Here is a 23,278-nt window from a genome sequence, read left to right as displayed (position 1 = left end):
TGAAGCTGGCAATATGCTTTGTGATTGTGACCTTTTTTTGGAGTTTAAAGTAGTACCATCTTCAGTTTTCAAATTTCACACCTATTTTATCAAATCCTTTATCACTAATACTGTTACAATATGGGTTAGGTTAAAAGCTTTAACCAATTAAACGCTGACATGTCAGCATAAGATTTGTTTATAAATTAACATAAATATTTTTTTGCTTCTGACCAATACATAAGAACATGAATTCAAAAACATGTTTGAAGCGCGTTTATTTTTTATTTAAGAATTAAGACGGAGTTATCAGTTATGGATAGCTAAACAAACAGAGATGAAATTAATATAAAATAAACATCACGATACATATTATGGAAACAACCATCCTAATAAAATTCCCTTCATTATGTCAGGTAAAACATGAGATTCTATATTTTTGTCATCCGGACTTAAAGCAAGTCCGCGTGAGACTAACATATACCGATAGCAAGCAAGACTCACGTGGCTCGACCTCAGCTCCGCTCTCCATAAGCTTCTAAATCGAAAATTTTCCATTCGCTTCCTCTCTAATGCCTTGTTCCAACTTTTGTCCCAAGGCATTTTGTGTTAGAAAATTTTTCCCCGGTTCTTTCATAAATTGTTACAAAAGACAATCACCCCAAACTGAACTTTTGACCTTGACCTCCAAAATTGAAGTATTATAATTTGTGGGTGCTGTTTGACAAGTAACGGTTGCATTTCCATTCTGGAATGGTTAGGGGTACTACTTTTACAGAGATAGCTGAATATCACCTGCGGCAGAAAAAAGAATGTGAAATCTGGTCGATGGTCAAGAAGTCTTCTCAACCAACTGTCAGCAGCCTGAAAGAGGTTGTTCGTCAAGTGACGATCACTTGGTCCATTAGGTGTCCACAAGGAACTTGTATGACGCAAGACCAAAAACAGGCAATTGCATCTTCAGATTATTGAGACCTGTTACAACCGGTCCCTGAGCACTTTGTCCACCTAAAATATTTAGAAAAAACCAACAGATGAGGTTTATTTGCCATTACATGGGTGCTATCGGAGCTTATACAAGCACAAACTATTAGTGATTAATGGAAAGTCTGTCAGTACTTTGGTTAACATTAAGCAGCAAAAGTTTCTATAAAAAGGCATTTCTGTCCACAAAATTATATCAAATGAACTAGGAATAGGACCCTTTTCAGACAGAGCAAGTTAACTACTTGCAAGTCAAACAGGAGTACCTCAAAATCACTTTTCATATTTTGAAAGTACTTATGCATTATGAGACTTAACACTTGTTAGAGATGTAAAGATTCAAATTTACAATTTACAAGCGAAAGCTGGAAAATATAACTTAACAAGAAAGCCTAGCATATCCCTTAGTTCACAAATAGGAAAGAAGAAAGTTTCAAAATGAAATCATTTAGTACCTCCTACTGGTGTATGAAGAAAATGGTAAGTCAGAAAGCAAGCATCTAGATCTTTTAACGTAGGTCCAGTGGGTATTCTGTAAATTGGATACCTACCATAATGTCAGAGGAACACGTCAGTTACATATGCAAACACAAGTTTAAAAATAACTTTTAAGAAAACTAAATAATAATACCATGCCATCGAAATCCAGCTGGAAGATAGTAAATCACAGCTTTTTAGTGTCTTCAGTTCAGGGAATTGGAAGGCCAGATATACAATCTGTTATCATACATTTCGTTTAGGAAGTGACCAAAAATGAGAAAGGCATTGATCCAGATATTAAATGACACCATGCTGAGAGAGAGAGAGAGAGAGAGAGAGAGAGAGAGAGAGAGAGAGAAGGATGGAAATACATACTAACCTTGTCAGCTAAAGGTTCTCGGCTGCATGGAGGGTCTTGTTCAAATTACTCAAAAATAAAACAATTTTGAGAATTGACAGATTCACCGTTGTCATTGCTAGATAAGTCTTCTTGAAATATCTGCTGATTCCTTTTTTCTCTAAAAGGGTTTGATCCTCTTTCAGGTTCACAATCGCTACTACCATCACTGCAGGAGTCCCTAAAGTCACTATCACTGTCCTCACCTTGTTGCCTATCATAAAGAGAGTTATTTAATATAACATAAAATATTTTATATAATTTTAGTTGAGGCAATTATCAAACAATAACAATTGCTAGAAACTACTAAGCCAAAAAAACAAAAAAGGAAAAAGGTGGGCTCTTTGGAAATCTTTTGCTTAGACAGGAATCTGTTTCTCAAGACAAAATAAGGAGAGGAGACGAAGAAAAAAAAAAGCAAAAATGAAAGGTGTGGAGAAAGGAGGCAAGGCAACAGCGGCAGCAACATGGTTAGCATTTTCACTTAAGTTTGGTCTAGGTTAACAACAAATATAATTACCAAGTCTAATATTTCAGCTCTATAAGGAAGCAACTCGACTTCGTAAATAAAATTTAATACAAAGCAACTGATTCACTTCAAAACTATCACTATAAACAGTCAGATACTTAGATCGTGCATGGCATTTTTGCATAAATAGGAACTGTGACACAAGACAATCGATTTGCGACAGAGACATAAGTCATCAAGTAAAGAATGAACTTACACCTTCCCAGAAAATGCTATAAACTAGGAAGCATAGAAACAGACAATAAATATGAATACGACATAATACGGGCATGATGACAAAAAAACCTTTTTAAGAAAATCATGATACTAATACAGCAAGATACAACAACAAAATATATATTTTATAACAATATACAAAAAAAAAGGTGTAAAATTGATATTTTCAATAAATTGTTAACATGCAAATATTTCTTTAATTGTTATTGCAATCAAATTGCTTATGTTGATTCCATTTTTGGAAGAAAAATGGAAAAAAAAAAAAACCCTTTCATAGTGTCCGAACACGTCCAGCCATATTTTGACCTTTTTTTCAATTTTATTTTTATTACTCTTGATGCGTGTCCAACACATTTTCTGCGACATTAGAGCTGCATCCATACTTCAAAGGCTATAAATAAGTCAAAATTATTCTTATTATCCTTAACACTAGAAAAGAAGGTTTAAACCAAAAGACCAAGTAAATCCAGGTTATGTAGCATAGGGAAGTCGAGACTATGTAAGTATAACAAACAAACTCTCACAATTATAAGTTGCACTAAATTACATTCAAAGAAGAGAATCATTCTTTAACTTTAAGGGAATAGATTGGAAAGGCGTAATTTCCATTAAAAGAAACAACAGAAAGCCTTAACAGAGGGATATAATAATCATTCAAATCAACCCTAAATAGCCATTCAAATGACTATATCAAAATTGATAGTAAGCACAAAATTGTAACTAAAATTAATTGTATCACTAATTCACTATAGTATAGCTAACACAAGAGAATGAAACTTGCAACATATACAAATAAAGTAGAACTAAAAAGTAATATCCCCACAAGTTAAAATAAACTCCCAACGGTAGAAATGTATAATATACCTTGATGCCTTGGTAGAGCGCTTCAAGGAATCAGCGTAAATTCGAATACCGGATAAATAAGGTACATAATACCGGACAACAGAATCAAGGCAATTCAAAATTAGCGGGACTCCTGCTCCATATGCACTACACTCTTTGAATGACTCCCATAAATCACCTAACATGAAATATGGCTGAAATTCCTCGTCGCACATCCGCCACTCTCTCATCGTTGTCTGCTAAACCCAATTTCAAATATCATTCACACTTTTTTTTTTTTTAACATAAATACTCAACCTCCTAAAGTGTTCCTACTACTAATTGCAGATTTTTTAGATGATTTTTACTACTATATAAACGCATACAACAAAATGTTTATTTCTACTACTAATTGCAACAAACTAAAAAACAAAATCTAAAACAGAAACTAATTTAAACCGAACAAATTAAAACACCAAAAATCCTTAAGAAATAGTTTTGAGGTTGAACAAACCTTAGACATATAAAGAGTAGGGACAGCAGGCATGCCGAGACTAAAAACCTCTCTAATTACTCAAAGGAGAAACAAACGATTCAGAAGAGGGAACCGAAACCGGTTTAGGAAGGTCAGTTGAATCAACCCGCTTCTCAGACTGCCAGTTCACATGAGTGGCCGCCTGTTTATCATTTGATTGACTCGACGTAACATCGCATTGAGCTCGCCGCAGTTGATCGCTCAGCTGATTCAGGTTCGACCTTCTGGCCTTGGCCTGATTGTAAAACCGATCTTCTGGAAGAACTCTCCTGAATTCCAGCCCTGTCCCCAACATAACTAAAATTTCCTTGCGATTTCTTCTCTGAACTGAAAGAATTTGAAGCAGTTGGTTCTCTTTGAGGAACACAGGAAAAGGTTTGACGAGAAGTGAAATGGGATTTATTTAACTGGGACGATGAAGGGCAAAATGGCCAATGTAGTTGAAATAACGGTTCAGTAGACAAAATATTGATTTGAAAATTGATACAAAATACATGATTATGGCACACCGCCAAAAATAAATCTATAAGAAAGTAAAAAATGTTAGAAATTGAAATTTATGTATGCTATCTCATGTCAGTTTATTGATTGATTTTTTTTGAGTTTAAATGTTTTATAAGTTTTATATAAAGATATAAAATACATCTCTGGTGGATACTAAAATTTAATAATAATAAATTTTTATTATGTGTTGTTGGGTTAAAGATAGATTTGATTATGGGCTTGGTTGGGTCGGGTTTCAACAGAATTTTAGGTTTGTATTCTAGCTCTGGATTCGATCCAATCAGGAAAATGGACCTAAAATTTTACTCAAACACGACTCAAATTGTAGATGTTAAATTCAAGCTCGGTCTGTATTAATTTTTTAGATTATTTTAACATATAAAATAAATTTAAAGATATAATACGTCAAATACATGAAAATATTAAAATAAACATTTATCAACAAATTAAAATTTTTATACTAAGATAGTTGCAACTAAAATAGTAGTAAAATTAACAATAAAATAAAAGTTATACAATATCCAAACAATATTAAAAACGACAGCGAAACAACAAAACAAGAATTGTTAGATAGTCATCAATTATTCTCGCAATCAATTCCTAATATGAAATAAGAATAAATAGTTAGATAGTCAAATTAATGAAATGTCATAAAATTATAACAATAAAACAAGAAATAATTACCCATTGAAAATCCCTTAGCTCGTATTCAATCCTCAAAGCAAACAATGGTTTGAATCTTTTTTTGGTTTAAGTGAACTCTTTAAAGGTGTGATCACTTTCTTCCCCATGCTAAAAGCCAACTCAGAAGCTACAGTCAGTATTGGAATTGCCAAAAGATCACGAGCCAATAATGAAAGCTCATGATATGAATTGAACTTTTGCTCTAATATATCTAATTGACTATTCAACTCAAGCTATGATTTTTCCAAATAAAGCTTCAACTGTGACTTTTCACTCTTAGTATTGGATTCAATTAAGTATCATTTATAACCATCACTCTCATCATAATCTCATCCCAAATCAACCCTATTAACATTGAGTTGATGCAAACTAGAATCAACAGGACTATTATTCGAAACATTGGAACTCCCGACCAAAGAGGAAGATGTGAATTTGGAGTTCTTAACATACTCATCAAACAAGAATTTAAGATTGCTAAGAATGGTTTGCACAAAATCTAAAGCATGAGTACCATAGATTGTAGTAAAGCAATATTACACATAATTTAACTTGCAACGAAAATCTAAAATCGCAACACATGACAATATCAAAGAATACTCAACCCAATATTCATTAAGTTTCTCTTGCATTTGCTTAATCATTGGAGTTAAAAAAGATTTAAGGACCTTTAACAGTATTGAGTAAAACCTTGTGAACCTTTCAAACCCCTCTAAAATAAAGATTAGTTGTTGGATAATTAAAACCAGAAAAAACACAAGTCACATCATAAAATACTTTCAAAAATTTGCAAAGAATAACAACATTTCTCTACTCCTAAACAAAAAGTGCAAACATTTGATAATCTTTATCTCATTAGCCCCAAAAATCTAACACATCTTTTCAGTAAAGAGCAGATTCAAGCATCAAATAAGTGGAATTTCATCCCACACACACATCTTAATGCAACTTTTTGGTTACATTCAAATGAAAGCTTTTATCGGCCACACCATAAAATCTTTTCCTACGAATTCCTAACTTTTTATGTACTTAATTCTATTATGAATCTTACCAACAACATCATCAACAAGTTATAAACCAACTTTAACTATAATATTAAATATATGTGCACAACATCTAACTTGAAAAAAGGCACCATCACACAAAAGAGCTCGATTCGCACTAAAACAATCTTTAAGATAAGCAACCATAACATCATTATAAGAACCACTATCAAAAGTTGTAACATCCCTAATACCACCCGAAAAGTAAACAGTGTCAATTCGGGTTGACATGTATTCAAAATTTTTGAAGTAGAAAAATAGAAATATTAATATTAGTGGAGAGGGTGGTTAGATATTATAAGAAATTAAAAAAAAACTTCCGAACTCAAGGAAAATTAATTTAAGGAATGGATTAAATTGTAGAATTGTGAAGAGTGTTCGGTCATAGTGTGAAAATTTAAAATAAGAGATTATGGAATTAAATGGATAAGAAAAAGAGGAACACCTTAACGAATAAATTAATCATGAAAGTACATGGAGATGTTGATAGTAGTGAAAGTGATTAGACACCATTTATATTTAATGATGATTAGATTTTAATAATATATTTATATATATATATTTATATATATATATATATATATTTATAAGAAAGAAGAAAAAGATGATGGATAGATATTTTGATAAAGGTTGTAGGAAAAGAAAGATGAAAAGAAAAAAAAAACCGTATCACCATCATTTCTCGGCTTCTTTTTCATGCTTTCCTCTCTTCATTTTTACTGAGTTTTTTTTCAATTTAGTCCCTTTTTCATTTTCAACCCTTTTTCCAAACCTTAAACTAAAAAATTTCTTCATAGATTGTTAATAAATCAAGATGACAACTTCATAGTGAACTTATCATCTTGTAAAGCTAGCTAGCTAATAGCCATTTTGGAGGAGAAAGAATAGTGAAGAAAAGTTAGGGATTTTGAGTAAATAAGGTAAAGATGATGGAGTTTCTTTTAGGATTTCATATTTATCTCATAAAAAATGTATGGAAATAGCATGTAAGTTTTGTTTTGATATTAATGTTGTATTTGTGTTATTGTAGAGAATGAGAAGAATGGTGAACATCCAATTGGTGAAAAAGGCCAAAAATAGCAAATGGGTGAAGAAATAAAGAAGAAATGGATTTAATAAAGCAATTTTGTTGTAAATATATCAAAATTTTACTTTAAAAAAATCTAAACCCTAAATGAAAATTTGATAATTTGTTTAGTTATACTCATAGGATACATTAGTAATTAAAAAATGATGATTTGAACTAGAAAATTTATTTGAAAGTGGAATATATTTATATGGTGAATTGAAAATGTGTATATGCAATGAATTTGTTAAATAAGGACTAAATTGTAAAAGTGAAAATTTTAAATGGGTAAAATAAATAGTGATAGAAATTACTTAAGTAAGATGTTAGATAGTGATGAAATAAATGTCGATTGAGAACTTATTATAGTTGATTGTGTATAAAAAAGACTAAATCGTAAAAAGAGTAAAGTTAGAACTATTTTTAAATGTTGTGTGAATGTAGTGAAATTTTGTATGTTAAATGCCTATGTAGACAAAATGTAAATTAGTAGGATATAAATGGCATGCCATTAGAAAAGTGATTAAGCATGCTAGCGATAATGGTACTACGGTGCAAGTGAAAGTGGCACTACTGTGCAAGTGAGTGACACTTCAGTGCAAAGAGATACCGCACGTCCGTGCAAAGAATAGTGGCACTTCATTGCATCTTATCAATTTTTTCGTTTATCCTATTGTGTTCTATTAAGTTTATAATTGGGCAATAGCAATATGAGGTAAGTGAATCTAATGTGGCGTAAGTAATTTGTAACTTGTGGAATTGATGTTTTAATAAAGTTAATATGGAAACAAATTTTGTATAAGGTGATTGAATGAAAAAATAGTAATATATATATGTTTATATATGTAATTAAGAAAGAAATTAATTTTAATTGCATGGTATGATTCTTGATATGCTTATTAAGCTCTCGTGAGCTTAACACGTTTCTTTTCAAACATGTAGGTAAAAATCATTTTGAAGTAAATGTGAAGATCGACTCCTACTCATCTTATCACATCTCAAGCTTTGGAGAAAGTATGAATTTTAAATTTTGGGCATTAGATTTGACATGTACATAAGATCTCATTGAGAATGTTTTTATTTATTTATCAAGATCTCATTGAGAATGTTATATACGATACTAAATGATGAATTTGTTGGGTAATGGTCTTCATTGTAAACTTTGTATTTTAGATATGTTTGAAGTTGTTTCATGATGATTAGAGTAATGTTTAGGGTTGATAAATGTATAATTGCAAAATTTTCATTGGTTGTTTAGAAAGGGTATAACTTATGGAAGTGTATAAAACTGGTTAGGGAGTAAAAAGTGCATGTTTTGAAGTTGCAGGTTCAACATCACGACGATGGCTACTCAAAAAGTCACGTCATGACGTTGTAATTCGTGTGCGCACGACAAAGGATACTTAAAGAGTTATCTCATGATGTGAAAACCTCTTGAGGTTACGACAAGCTATGGTAGTCACAACGTGGGATACCCCGTAGTCGCGACGAGCATCAAGTGGTTTTGATTTTCACCCTTTTGCCCTAAATAAACTTTTGGCCACTTAAGGAGCTTTTGTAAGCTTGTTTTACGATTAGATTAAAGCGTAAATCCAACACACCAAGTCATGCAAGTGCGTGGCCCAAAAGCATAAAACTCAAATAAGTCTCAGGACTCAATAGACCTTAATTGAAATACCAACTATACCTTACTACATCTGACATCGTTTAATGTGATGTATTCTAATCATATAACAATATCACTTATAATCAAATCATACCATCTCATTATATCAAACAAATCATATTCAATTCACCAAGACATAGTAACATTTCTATTTCTCATCTCAATAACTCAGCCAATATCATGTTATCACGTAATATACATAAATCATTCTCGGATCATCAAATCAAGTGCATATTATATATACAACATCAATTCACTATAATAGTTTATTAAGCCTAAATAATTAATATATATATATCATACCATCTTGACCAAGATCACATTAGATTTTAATATAATATGAATCATTATTATTTTATTATAATATCGTAACTAATCACACACATGGATAACAATCATTATACTAATTATATTTGAACCATTAGAACTTAGTAATAGGTTTAATACTTTTAATTATTATTTCATAATAATATCTTTAACTTCTTATCAAGTTTATGCAAGGGAAACAAATTATATTAGCACAAAATGAATTATATTAGCACAAACTAGATTTGTTATTTGTTGTTCATACAAGTTTTTTCGTTGTCCCTCGGCGTTCCGTCCTCGTACTTAGCCTTGTTCCATGACATTAGAATCGCTGTTAATTTCTCATCATTAAATAAGTTATTTAAATCTTTCATTTTAGTTTCGTTTAAACTCTAATATCTGAATTTCCCGTACTTTACAATCTATTTGATTTAATTTAAATACAGCTTCATAGTTATATTATAGGGACCTCAACTACTAATTTATAATCTTAAACATAAAAGTTTTCATTCCTTACGATTTGATCCTTAATAACAAATAATTAACCAAGTAGCTTTAATTCGATCCAAGCTCAAATTAACTCTTTCTATTAAACTTTTAACATGATTTCATCATAATACAAGCTTAATTTCATCGTCTCATATTCTCTAAACTTCCATTTTCTCCATGAATTTAACAATGAGAATTTGAATTAGTTTCAACAATAATTAAATTAAATCATTGGTTAAATTCACCATTTTCCATTACTAAAATTCATAAAGAAAATAGAAATAAAACATTCCCACCTTAGACAAATTTAAACCAAAAATGGGAAGGTTATTTGTTTTATTTTCCTGCAATGTATGGCCATAGAGAAGATGAGATGAGAATCGATTTATTTTCTTCTCTCTCCCCTACCACTTAACATATATATATATATATATATATATATATATATATATATACACTATATAATTAATTTTTAATTAACTAATTAAAACCAAATCAAGGGCCATTATTTAGTCTAAACAATGAACGCCAAGATTCACCAAGGCCACTAGTCCTACTTAATTAATGGTTAGATTATTATTTAGCCTTTAGTTTAATTGCCATTTAAACCCCTACTCAAATCCAATTCAATTTCAACTAGTTTTAACCACTACACAATTTAATCACTGTATTATTTTCTTTAATCAATTAAATAAATAATTTTATAATTGTCATTACAAATTTTCATAATTAACTCATAATTTCTCAGTTTAACACTTAGGCTATATCAGTTTAAGGAAATTTGACCTCAAATCGAGTTTTTCAATAATCGATTTAAAATTGGGTCGCTACAAGATTAACCATACCCTTCTAGAATCCAACTAATTTAATCCCCATTCCTCGCTAATTATACTCCTATGCTAGGAAAGTTGGATTAAGTCTTTAAGAATAGGCTTGTAATAACTCGTTTTCTAATGGTGACGGAAACAGTGGTTTCAGGACCATATTTACGATGTGTGAGTCCGTAAATATTAATTATTTAAAATTAATATTTACGAGGTCATTAGTGTCATATTAAAATTTGGTCCTGAAATTTTGACGTTTGGTTAGTTAATTAAAGAAAAGGACTAAATCATAAAAGTTGTAAAATTGCTTGCTATTGATTTTTCTTAACTAAATTGCTTAAATAGTTAAATTTGGAGGATTTATGTTGCAAATAAACCATAACTAAGTAATATGGACAGTTAGTTGAAAGAATTGAATTAAAATTTGGTGTTTTATAATATTATTATTAAATTAAACAAAGGTTAAAATAATAAAAACAAAAGAAAGTGGCATCCATCTTCATTTTTTTTTTATTTTCCATTGAAAAACTCCATGGTTGTGAGCTTGGGAATTTCAGCTATCTAATGTTCATGCATGTAAGTCCGTTTTGAACCCATTTATTGTAAATTTTATGTTTTTGAGATCGTTGTAGCTTAATCTAGCTAGCCCAGGGACTAATTTGTGAAACTTTCAAAGTATTGAAAATTTTCCATTGTTGTTCTTGAAGCTTTCTTTATGTTTCTGTTTGGGTTTAAAGCTTGATGTTAAAATAAGACTAATTTGTAAAGTGATTTTACATAGTTTTAAATTTAGGGGCTAAATTGTTAAATGGTTGAGAATGGAATTAATTTCTTGTAAATTTTGTGACTTGAGGGGTTTTTAGGATGATAATGAATTAGGCATAATATTTTTTGGCTTAATTAAGAAAAAAATGAGCTTGTTTCGGTTTTAGGGACTAAATTGAATAAAATGTAAAATTTTAGGAAATTATGAAAATGTCAATAAAAATTCATATGCATCAAATGGACTTTTATAATGTACTTGAGGACTGATAATTGAAATAAATTATAGTATAGATCAAGAACCGATAGAAAATTGTGGAAAAAGAAAATTTCTTATAAATTTTGTGACTTGAGGGTTTTTAGGATAATAATGAGTTAGGCATAATATTTTTGGGCTTAATTAAGAAAAAATGAGCTTGTTTCAGTTTTAGGGACTAAATTGAATAAAATGTAAAATTTTAGGGCAATTATGAAAATGTCAATAAAAAAGTCATATGCATCAAATGGACGTTTATAATGTACTTGGGATTGATAATTGAAATAAATTATCGTATAGATCAAGAACCGATAGAAAATTATGGAAAAGAGAAAATTACTCACTAGTCCTTAATATTTCTATCTCTGCAGTTTAGCCCTGGTAAGTTCATACAGCTTAATTTAGTATAATTTATAATATCATATTGACTAGTGAATTATGGATTGTTTAGTATATATTTATATAATTAAATTGTTACAAATTGATAAAAGGTGAGAAAGTGATTAAATTGTAAAGTGTTGTACAATCTTGTGTATCGAGTCTGGATGAACATAGGATAGGATACAATTGGCATGCCATTAGGTTATTTTGTGCGCTATATGGGATTGACCTGTGATGAGATGATGATTCTTGACTTGTTATTATACATTGAATATACCGGAGTCTAGCATTTGTTGCGAACTATTGAGTTATATTTATAGTGATTTTGGCATGTTTCTAGAGGGATGCTAGCCTACGGGCTAGACACTTGGTGCCCAGGTGTGTTCTTGGTTGAATTGGCTCGGTTAAGCATTTTGGCGTGTCTTGGGTGGATAACCGTGTATCTGTATTTGTTTATGTTGTTCATCGGGCATATTTTTTAATGGTTAAATGACATGGTGATGATATGTAAATGATATTTGGATATGATTTCTTGTTGATGACTTGTATACGTTTTCATGATTTTCGATGATATATCGTGACTTGATAATGTTTGATATTGCACAAGTGGTATGTTTAAAATGACTTGTATATATGATCCTCACCTGTTGAATGCTTGTGATTGACAGGGTTAATGTTAGTTAAAGACTTTGTTAATTACTTCAACCTGTGAACTTACTAAGCTTGTAGAAACATACTCGTGACGTTTTTTCTTGTTTTCTTGTAGATATCATTTTGCGAAACCGAATGATCGAATCAAATTGAAGATCACACTATCCAACTATCTTTCTGTAAACTTTGAAAATATTTATTTTGGGTATATGTGGCATGTAATAGGAGTATCTTGTGTTAGTATATTAGTGTTCATATTAAGTGGTATGTTTTGTACTAGTATATATATAAGTAGAATTTTGTGACAAATAATGTGGTGAATCATAGATTGAATGTGAAATTTGAATGTCATGATTTGTTACTTGTATTGATCATCTTGATAGTAAATAGTTTAATGAATGTGATTTGTTTATTGATTATCTTTTGATGCAAGAAATTATGTTAAATTGTTACTTTACATGATCTTGTCTTGTTATGTTTGAACTTGGCTAGATAATGACTTTGGATGATAAGTTTGAATGTTGTTTGTGATGGTGCCTTATGGCATATTGGTTAAATTTAAATATGTAGCATGTTTTCATATGTTTTGGGGTGTGCTTAAATAAGTTTAGGGAATGGATATTTGTATGCTAGTTGCATAAGAGAATTGGGTTAAAGGCTTGTATTTTTAAGTTGAGATGTGTATGTATGTATCCTTAAAAGTAATAGGTGACTTGAGCATGAATTGAACCTTTAAACTTATGATTTTTGACCATTTTGAAGAAAGTATCGATAAAAAGGATCAAGGTATCGATACCAAACCAAATGAACAGTTTAAATTTTGACAGAATGCCAAATTGGTATTGGTATTTTTCACTAGTATCGATAAATCTCTAATAAAATCGATACCTCCAAAAATGTATCGATAAAAATGTTTTGAACTAAATTTTTTTTTCTAAATTCCGCAGTATGTCAAAATGGTATCGATATTTAATTTGGTATCGATATCTAATAACAAAATATCGATACCTCTTACGAAGATATCGATACTTTGTGCAAGATTTGAAAAGTTTATAATTTGGTCCTTTTTCATGCTCGAGTCTAACTCTTTGTATCTTAAAGCTTGATTTAAGCTTGTTTTTGGTATGAATATCATGTTATATGAACACTTGTCTATTAACAATTGTTTTAATTAAATTAGCAAAATAGTTAATATAATCTAATTTAATTCCGTAAATGACGTGAATAACAAATAGCAATTCATTACCATCTCATTAATAGTACTTGAAATGTGATTATCATTATTAATCAAAGAACTCATTTGTTGCAAATTTACAATTAACAAAATGAATTCATTTAATTTGTTGCAAAAACACAAGAAATAATTTGGAATTTGAGAAACAAAAAACAAGAAATATGTGAGTAACAAAAACACAGTAAAAAAATTAAAAATATCTCATAATTTCCCATATTTTACCTACAATAAAAAGATTTATGTTAGTTTACAATAATAATATAATTAAAATAAACATAAACTATCTAAATATAAAAACATACGAATAAAAAAAACAGAAACATATTTGTTTAGTTTCTTTCAAACAACCTATAAAATTATATAAAACAAATTTAATCAACGTTTCAATAAATCAATAAAATTTTCAGATAAATAAAAATCAAATAAAATTACATTATAAAAATTACATTAATAAAAATCACAAAACACTAAACTAAACACTAACAATTATAACCTAATCATAAATTACTAACAAAATAATTATAAAATAATTTTTAAAAACATTTACATCACTAAAAATCACAAAACACTAAACTAACCACTAACAATTTATAACCTAATCGTAAATTATTAACAAAATAACTACAAAATTATGTTTTTTTGAAAAATTAAATTACTAAAAACCACAAATCACTAAACTAAATACTAACAAGTTATAACCTAATTATAAATTACTAACAAAATAACTATAAAATTATTTAAAAATTACATTAATAAAAATCCCAAAACACAAAACTAAACACACCGATTTATAACCTAATAATAAATTATTAACAAAATAACTATAAAATAATTAAAAAACAAAAATTTACATTTATAAAAAACATTAAACCATAAACACTAAACACAAACAATTTATAATAATTAATAACAAAAGAATTTCACAACATAAAAAATATAACTAAACCCTTTAAATAAAAAAAACTTTATTTACTAAAATAATACATACCCTTTTTTTTCCTCCTCCTTCTCCTTTCTTTCCCTCTTTTTCTCCTCACTTTTGCACCCTTCATATTAAGGGAACCATGCTTATAAAGTCCACCATTTTCAATTTTTTTTCCTTATGAAGGGATTTAACACTGCAAAAATACAGTGTGCAGGTGCAGGGCGGGCGCGGCAAGGGGATTGGGCACTGCACTAGTGTCGCCTGTCAGACAGGCGTGTTTGGTGCCGCCAGTCCAGGTGGCATCACACGCGATATTCATGAGTATTTTGACCTGGTATAAAAGTGGTGGTGCCTATGTACATGACACCACTAATAAAATAATATTTATAAAATGTATTAAAAAATTGGTAGTGCCACCTATGAAAAAAGTACCACCCACCTAAACATACTACTTCCGTAAATAATCCTATTGATAGCCGATTTAAGAAATTATTCTTTTATATTATTAGAGTAAATTGGCCACATTTAAACTAGCAAAACAGTAAAAATAAAGTCTCAGTGCATTTCGCAGAGAAATAGAAGATATTTTCACTGCTAGAAACCCATCACCTACCAAAAAAACAATAAAGCCTAGAAACCTTTCCTTCTGATGATCTGTTGCACGAATTCTGCAAATAAGTTCCAAGAAGTTTTAACCAGGAAAGCCCAAAAGCCATCGATCTCGATTCACTACTTCCATCGCCGATTTAGGTACTTCTTCAACCTAGAAATGATTTTCAGTTAAGGGAAATCCTGCTTTAGCTATTGTATGAGCTACTCCATTTGCTTCTGTATCAATATACTGAAAATAGATAAAATGAAACTTAGTTGCCAATCTTTTAATCTCTTCTATGTGAATCCCTATTTCAGGTCTATCCAGAGCCCATTTTTGAGCCTTAACAATCGTAGTTCTTGAATCTCCTTCCATCTCGGTATGTTGTAAACCCATTTTCATCGCAAATTCTAAAGCTTGGACGCAGGCTAATGCTTCAGCAGAAAAAGCAGTTGCTACATATGTATTTCTCCTCACCCCCTTCCCAAAACAAGGCCAGCTTTATTTTTTATTACAAAACCTAACCATGACTGGCGGAGATTTGGCTTGAACGCTGCATCAAAGTTCACCTTAACATTTGGACTTTTTATGGAGGCTTCCACTGGGATTTCATGGTCTCATTTTGTTAAGGTAATTTCATCTTAATCTCATCAAGTTCTCTTATAAGGCTCTCAACTTTTGTGCTAATATCCTGGGTTGTCTGTCTTTTGCCTTCCATCACCTATTTATTACGAGATTGCCAAAGCGCCCAAACAATAATCGCTATTCTGCGGCAGGTAAGAGTACTATTCTTCTTAAACAAATAAACAACCCAGCCCCATATATTATCTGTATCAAGATCTGGGGACCAATCAGTACTAACCTTCTGATAAAGAATGAGATGAATGAATGCAGAAGCGGATGATTAAAATTTGTCAAAGTCGCGGATTTGACTTAAAGCTTTAGTCGTTCAGAAAGAAGCTTGAATTTTTGACACAACTTGAAACACAGTAAAATTCAAGTTAGATAAAACAATTAAAATAAATAACTAAAATAATTAAAATGGAATAATAAATCTACTATTAGAAACAATAAAAATGAAAATAAAGAAGATAGATGGAAATATAAAACGTGATATGTAGAAGTCCTAAGAAGCCTTGAAAACAAGAAGAATTCACAACCCCCTTCAAGCGGCTCTAATTTCCCCTCCAAAAAAGAAAACTTAGCAAGAAAAAAAATTTGAAGATGATCCCTATAATCTGAAAAGATTGCTAAAACTCTTCTAAAAGAAACGTAAGAGAAATTCTTAAAAAAAAAAACTCAAAGAGAAGTTGAGTAATAATGAATTGAATGAATTGTGTACAATGCAAATGCCTATATATAGGCTAGCTAAATAAATCTAAATAAAATTCTTACGTATACTAGAATTTAATTTAATCTAAACAAGAAGTAGTTTTAAAATAAACTTTCTTGTTAACATAAATCTCCAAAATAACTTAAAATACTTAATAATTATAAAAAATTTGGAATAAAATAATAATAAAATGATACGAGCTGATAAATATAATATTAGGCTCATATATAATAAAAATTAATCCTAAAACCCAAACCCAATATGATTTGAACTCGAATTAAAAGCCCGAAATTCGTAATTCCCATCATAATCCCATTCAGAAATTCTGCTTGTGCAGTCTTCACTAAAATGGTCATAACCTGAGCTTCCGAACTCAAAATCGAGTAATTCAAAATGCGTTTCGAAGCTAAGAGACAGATCTTCAAATGCCATGAGACATCTTAACAAAAAAATGTCAGGATCTTATCCAAAAAGTCACCTCAAATCTCTTGATTTTTCAAGCCTGAAAATTGGCAGCTTTGGTGATTGGAATTTAATAAATTTTACTCCATTCGTGCATGTATCATTCTCCCTTTCCTCAAAAAGATTCGTCTTCAAATCTTGTCTTTGATCGAATCCTAATTTAATTTGTCTAGCCTTTAACATTGTTGATGAGCATTAAAGTAGTATTAGTCCATCACATCATAAGTCTGAAATTATGCCTTGAGACTCGCATTACCTTCTCTCAAACCTCTTTTGCAGCTCCACATATTGTAATTGCATACACCGAAGTTTCTGGAACAGCTCCATATCTTGGGCAGAGTGAGGAGGAGGCAATCCTTCTGTTGTATAGAACATAGGCAGTAGGAATGTAATCATTTAGTAGTCGCCAAATTGTAATTTTGATTTTAGAAGGCATTTGTAGCTGCCAAAGTTTTCTGTATATGTCATACCTCCCTTGTAATGTATTATCTGTAATCTGTCGACTGAGTAGAAGCCGATAGCCGCTAGGGACAGAATATTCTCCCGTACTTTCCATCGTCCAAATGATCTTATCGTCCACAACATTTCGAGATAACGGGATATATTTGAAATTTATTATTAATAGAAAAATAATGAAAAGTCAAAATCCGATACATGATTTAAAAATAATGAAAGGATTAAAACAATAAATTATAATCTTTCAAAAATATATAATAATTATTTATACGAAATTTCCTTTTAATTATATTAAATAATTAATAACTTAATAATTTAAGTAACTAAATTTAAAAGTAAACTTTTAACAATTGTAAGAAATTATTCACAGCATGAGATAAATTGATATAATATGAGAAAACCAAAATATAACATGGTATAAAAACAACAAAAGCACGACATAAATTCACCAACTTGCAAAATATATAAGAACTATTAATGTGTTACAATTAATATTAAAATCACAAGCACATCTCCAATATGAGTACAAATATATAAATAATTTCTAAAATTGAATTTATATGATAAATTAATACACAATATCAACACAACATAAAATGTGATTCATTTTATAGATGGAATGAAATAATAAATTATATGTTCGCAATATAATATGAATTAAAAATAATATCAACACAACATGAAAACCAAATACAAAATAATATAAATCATCTTTGGGCTTATCTTTTATTTTACTTTTATACTTTTTGGCTAGGTATTTTCTAGGTTTGCTTTTTTGTTATGGATAGCAACTTATTAGGTGTTTTCCTCTAATCTCTTCCTCTATAACACCCCACACCTAGTTTAGACATTATGGTCAAATATTAAGGAATTACATAAATTTGTTTTAAATCCAGATTTTGAACTGGAAAAATTTGTGTTTCAACAATATCAATTTTGACAAATCTCTTACATGTTTTTAGGAAGATACTCGTTAAAGTTATTTATTTTATAGCAATTTATTTTAACATTATACATTAGGTTTAATTTATCAAGATTTTAGCCATTGATTTGGGAATATTCATCTGTATATACGTTGTTGATTCATGTCTTTTTCATAAGGAAACAAATCAAAATTGTAAGGAAGAAAAAAAGAACCCCATTGGATTATGAAAGGACCATACAAAGATACTCCTAGTTCCACTGACTGTGTTGTTTGAAAGTGAAAGAAATTAGAGGGACCATCAGTTGATTAACTGTCAATGATACAAATACGAAACATCCGTTGAGTCGAATGGTAAAGAAATTAATATTTGTTAAATAAGATTTCTGTGACCATACAAAGATACCCTTTTTATTCAGCATAAGTTGCATTGCATGCATATTTATGAGATTTTGATGTGTTGATTTCTTTCTACATGCATCTCTACACCTAGCTGATTATTACTTCCCTGCGAAAATTTTGTCACCATTTTGGTTGCCTAGATCTTTATCCTTTTATTAGTATAACTCATCTTCTACCTAAGTTGCTTAATAGAATTGTTCATGCTTCTTTCAGTGAGTCCCAATTACTTCTCTTTTAGAGTTTGATTTAATAGCAGGGCAGCAATTTCCACTGCTGGTTATATTTTGTTTGGTTCCTTTTTCATGTTTATGGTTATGGTTCCTGTTGTTGTTGCATTTGTTTTTATTTCACCGAATATGAATGTTTTGAGAGGAATTGGAGTCCTTGAATCGAAAATCCTTATGCTGCTTAACTGTCATCCTCGAATATTTTTGTATAATCCAGTTCAGCTTAAGGAGATTGTGGAGGAAGTCAAAGGAATGGGAATTAATTCTTCAAGGAAGAAGTTTCTTCTTGAAGAAGTTTCTTGCTGCGGTTCACGCTTTGACATCAATGAGCAAATCCACACTAGAGAAAAAATTTGATGTATATAGGAGATGGGGTTGGTCGGACCAAGAGATTCATGAAGCTTTTCAAAGGTATCCGTCGTGTATTACTGCTTCAGAGAATAAGATCATGGCTATAATGGACTTTCTCGTGAACAAAATGGGCTACAATTCGACTCTTATTGCAAACAATCAAGTGTTTTAAGTCGCAGCTTAAGGGTTATTGTTCCGAGGGCATTGTTTGCTCAAGAATTGTTATCACAAGGTTTGGTTAATAACTTAAAATTGTCCGTATTGTTTGACACATCGGAAAAGGTGTTCATTAGGATGTTTGTTGACCGTTTTATAAACAAAGCAGCCGATCTCTTGAAGCTTTACAAAGAAAAACTTAAGATTTCAGAAAAAAATTAGAAGTGAGTTAGCATAGGCTGCAGCATTAGTATTTTGTAGGATGTGCCATGTTGCCCTTGAAGACCAAAGGAATTACTTTTTGCACGTTCATGTCCCGTTGTCTTGTTTCAGTTCATTATTTTGGTCTGAAACTTCTTGTAGTTGGAATTTGTCAATGGAAGCAGCCATGTTTTTGTAGCTGTATTCCTTTCTTCTATTGATGAAGCTTAAGCTCAACATTTTGCTTGACTTGCTATTAATTTAAGTTTCATTGGTTTGAAGTGCAATAGTGTAATGAGTTTCATTGGCTGCCTTGTTAGTGTCTTTTGTTTGTTCTGCATGTAAGCAGATTCGAATCACTGTCTTTGATACAAGTTGAGTTTAGCTTTGCTGGTTCATACAGTCACCTTTACAAGATGGTGTCCAATTTAAATCAATGAAATACTTTTCATATGATACATAATGAAATTTTATTGCGCCTGGTGTATCTGACCACTGTTGTCCCAGTATATTGATGTTCTATGTGAAATTTTGTAGGTATCGGACTGTTAGCTACCGATTTGCTCCAGACATAAATTGTTGGCAAGCTGAAGCTCTAGTTGCAATTCAAGAGGTTTGGTAACTTATCCAATCTTCTAAACTTGTAAGACTTCAAAATCAAATATAGAGAAACACAGTAAAACACATATATGCTGATTTTTTGCATGGAGTTTTAAATTTTTTTGGAAATTATTTTCTTTTTTCGGTCTTTTAGCTATTTATTTTCTATTTGGTAAAGTAAATAAGAATTTTTGCTTACAAGTATTTTTTTTAATTTTAGCTACTTGAATCATTATACTTTGGGTAAGTGTTAAAACAATCATCAACTGTTGTGAGATTACAACACTCGAGAGTTTGACTGGACATAAATGTTTCATCGTATTATGAGTTTAGTAGTAGATTCTAGAAAGATTTGATATTGAATTGCATAAGCAATTGCTGTTATTGTTCTTGGATTTGTTTAAACAAATATTTTTGTCTCACAATTTATGCCAACAAGTATATACAACAAGTCTATTTAACAAGTCCTTCCAAACACATTTTTAATTGGTATTAAAGCCTAATAACAAAAGCTTTTGGTGTGATTTTCTATTTGGTGAGTTAAAATGAATTTTATGAAGGAAGGTAACTTAACTTCAAAACTACTTCTTTTGGACAGAATAAACTATGCCTATTGGAAGATTGAGATGTGAACTTTCATCAAGTCTATTGATAAAAGAGCTTGAAAATCATCTATTTAACTAGATGAGAGCCTCCTAAAACAACAAGCTTATATGGGTCACATATTGTAAAATCAAAAGCACAATGTATCACTAAAGAAGATAAGATTGTAAACTTGACATTCATACGAAATTATAGGATTTCTTGCACTAATGATTACTTAGATGGGGCGTTAGATATAATACAATGAATAAATTGTAAGGTGATTAAAATTGAAGGAATAAATTAGAAACATTTTATTAAAAATAAAACTAATTAAATGTGTATATTCATATACAACACATTAATTAAAAATATTATTTTAATAATATTACATATATATCGACTTTTGAACCATTATAAATTAAACCCAATCCAACATGAGTAAATAAAATAAAATTTGATCATTAGATATAATCAAGTAAACAACGTGATTAAAAACAAATATTCATTGTTATTATGATTGATTAAAAACAAATTGATTAAAAAACAACTTGATTAAAAACAAGTATTTTGTAACATTGTTGATTAAAAACAAATATTCATTGTTAATGTTAATGTTAATGTTAATGTTAATGTTAAAGTTCTATTTTATGCTTCGTTAAGATTCAAAATTTGTATTGTTCATTTTTCTTTGATAGTGTGATATTGCTTCCTATTGAAGCGGCTTGTTTGATTGCTTCCTCCACCCGCAGTTGATCGTATTCTTTTCACACAATCACTGTAAGTTCTTTGGCAATTAAATTATTTAATTTTATTTTACTGTTATTGAAATTATGATTGGAGAAATGTGACCCTTTTACTGCGATTTGACAATATGGAACTTATTAATATATTGCAGTAATGGCTCGTCTGCCTTTAATTGCACAAAGTGTGAGGCGTAAAAGAATTGGTATTGCATTGACAGTATGTTTGGAAATCTGTAGAATTGCGATTTGGTTCTTATTTACAATGGGTGCTAGCCTCAGCCTACATACTTATAGACCAAGGATTAGGTCCTATACCTTAGATTTTTATGCAAAATGGGATTATGTTTTAAGGCTTGTATATGCTAGTGACGAGACCTGTATTGAACAAGTTAGGATGAATAGAACTGCCTTTTTTAAACTATGTGAGATGTTAGAATCGTTAGGGGGATTGAAGTCGTCAAGAAACATGCTTGTTGATGAGCAAGTGGCAATGTTTTTACATATCATCTCCCATCACCAGAAAAATCGAGTTATCAAACATCACTTTAGAAGGTCCGGGAAAACTGTTAGCAGAGCATTTCATAGTGTTTTAAATGCTATCATATGCTTACAAGATGTGTTATTTAAAAAGGCAAAGCCAATTACAGCTGATTCTTCTAACACAAGGTGGAAATGGTTTCAGGTATTGGACTGAGTTTTATATATAGCTTGTACAACATTTAGTTTATTTAGATTTAAATTAGTATTCTAACTCAAGGTTTTATATCATCTGATATAGAATTGCTTAGGTGCTCTTGATGGAACCCACATCAAGATTAGGGTTCCAACAGATGATAAACCTAGATATCGAACACGAAAAGGTGACATAGCAACAAATATGCTAGGTGTTTGTACACCTGATATGCAATTTGTTTATGTTCTTCCTGGTTGGGAAGGTTCAGTTGCTGATGGATGGGTTCTTCGAGATGCCATTAGTAGAAGACATGGACTAAAAGTTCCTCATGGTAAAGTGGATAGTTAGAGGACTTTGAATTATTCATTAAGATCAAACTTTTTGTACTGAACTAATCATTTAAAAAAAATTATTTTATAGGTTGTTATTATCTAGTTGATGCTGGATACACAAATTGTGAGGGATTTCTTGCACCTTTTAGAGGACAACAATATCATTTAAATGAGTGGCGTCAGGGTTATCAGCCAAGTTCTCTGCAAGAGTTTTTTAATATGAAACATGCCTCAGCACGCAATGTTACTGAAAGATGCTTTGGGTTATTAAAACTTAGATGGGGAATACTTAGGAGCCCATCATTCTATCCTGTAAGGGTGCACAATAGAATTATTATTGCATGTTGTTTGCTCCATAATTTTATTCGAACCCATATGAGTATTGATCCTATTGAAGCGGAGGTGGGAGAAGGATTACCTAGTAATATGGTGGATGACGATGAACTGAATATCGCAAATATTCATCCATCGGATGCTTGGGCTACTTGGAGGATAGAACTACCCAACCAAATG

The 23,278-nt window shown here is 30.5% G+C and overlaps 2 long non-coding RNA genes and 1 pseudogene across 2 annotated transcripts; 1 reads left to right on the top strand and 2 right to left on the bottom strand.

The window, feature by feature from the left end:
• Positions 1 to 292: 292 nt before the first annotated feature.
• Positions 293 to 4,377, bottom strand: LOC105779526 (uncharacterized; annotated as a pseudogene).
• Positions 4,378 to 15,210: 10,833 nt separating this feature from the next.
• LOC128039260 (uncharacterized) lies at positions 15,211 to 16,626 on the bottom strand. Its single transcript, XR_008193766.1, has 2 exons — positions 16,185 to 16,626; positions 15,211 to 16,089 (listed from the first exon to the last, which is right to left on the bottom strand). It is a non-coding gene; the product is annotated as an uncharacterized LOC128039260 (long non-coding RNA).
• Positions 15,339 to 17,709, top strand: LOC105779522 (uncharacterized). Its single transcript, XR_001129025.2, has 3 exons — positions 15,339 to 15,480; positions 15,640 to 16,098; positions 17,397 to 17,709. It is a non-coding gene; the product is annotated as an uncharacterized LOC105779522 (long non-coding RNA).
• Positions 17,710 to 23,278: the final 5,569 nt, after the last annotated feature.

Source organism: Gossypium raimondii, chromosome 1 (assembly GCF_025698545.1).
Source record: "Gossypium raimondii isolate GPD5lz chromosome 1, ASM2569854v1, whole genome shotgun sequence".
Classification (NCBI taxonomy): Eukaryota; Viridiplantae; Streptophyta; class Magnoliopsida; order Malvales; family Malvaceae; genus Gossypium; species Gossypium raimondii.
This window is presented reverse-complemented; position numbering and strand designations above follow the sequence as displayed.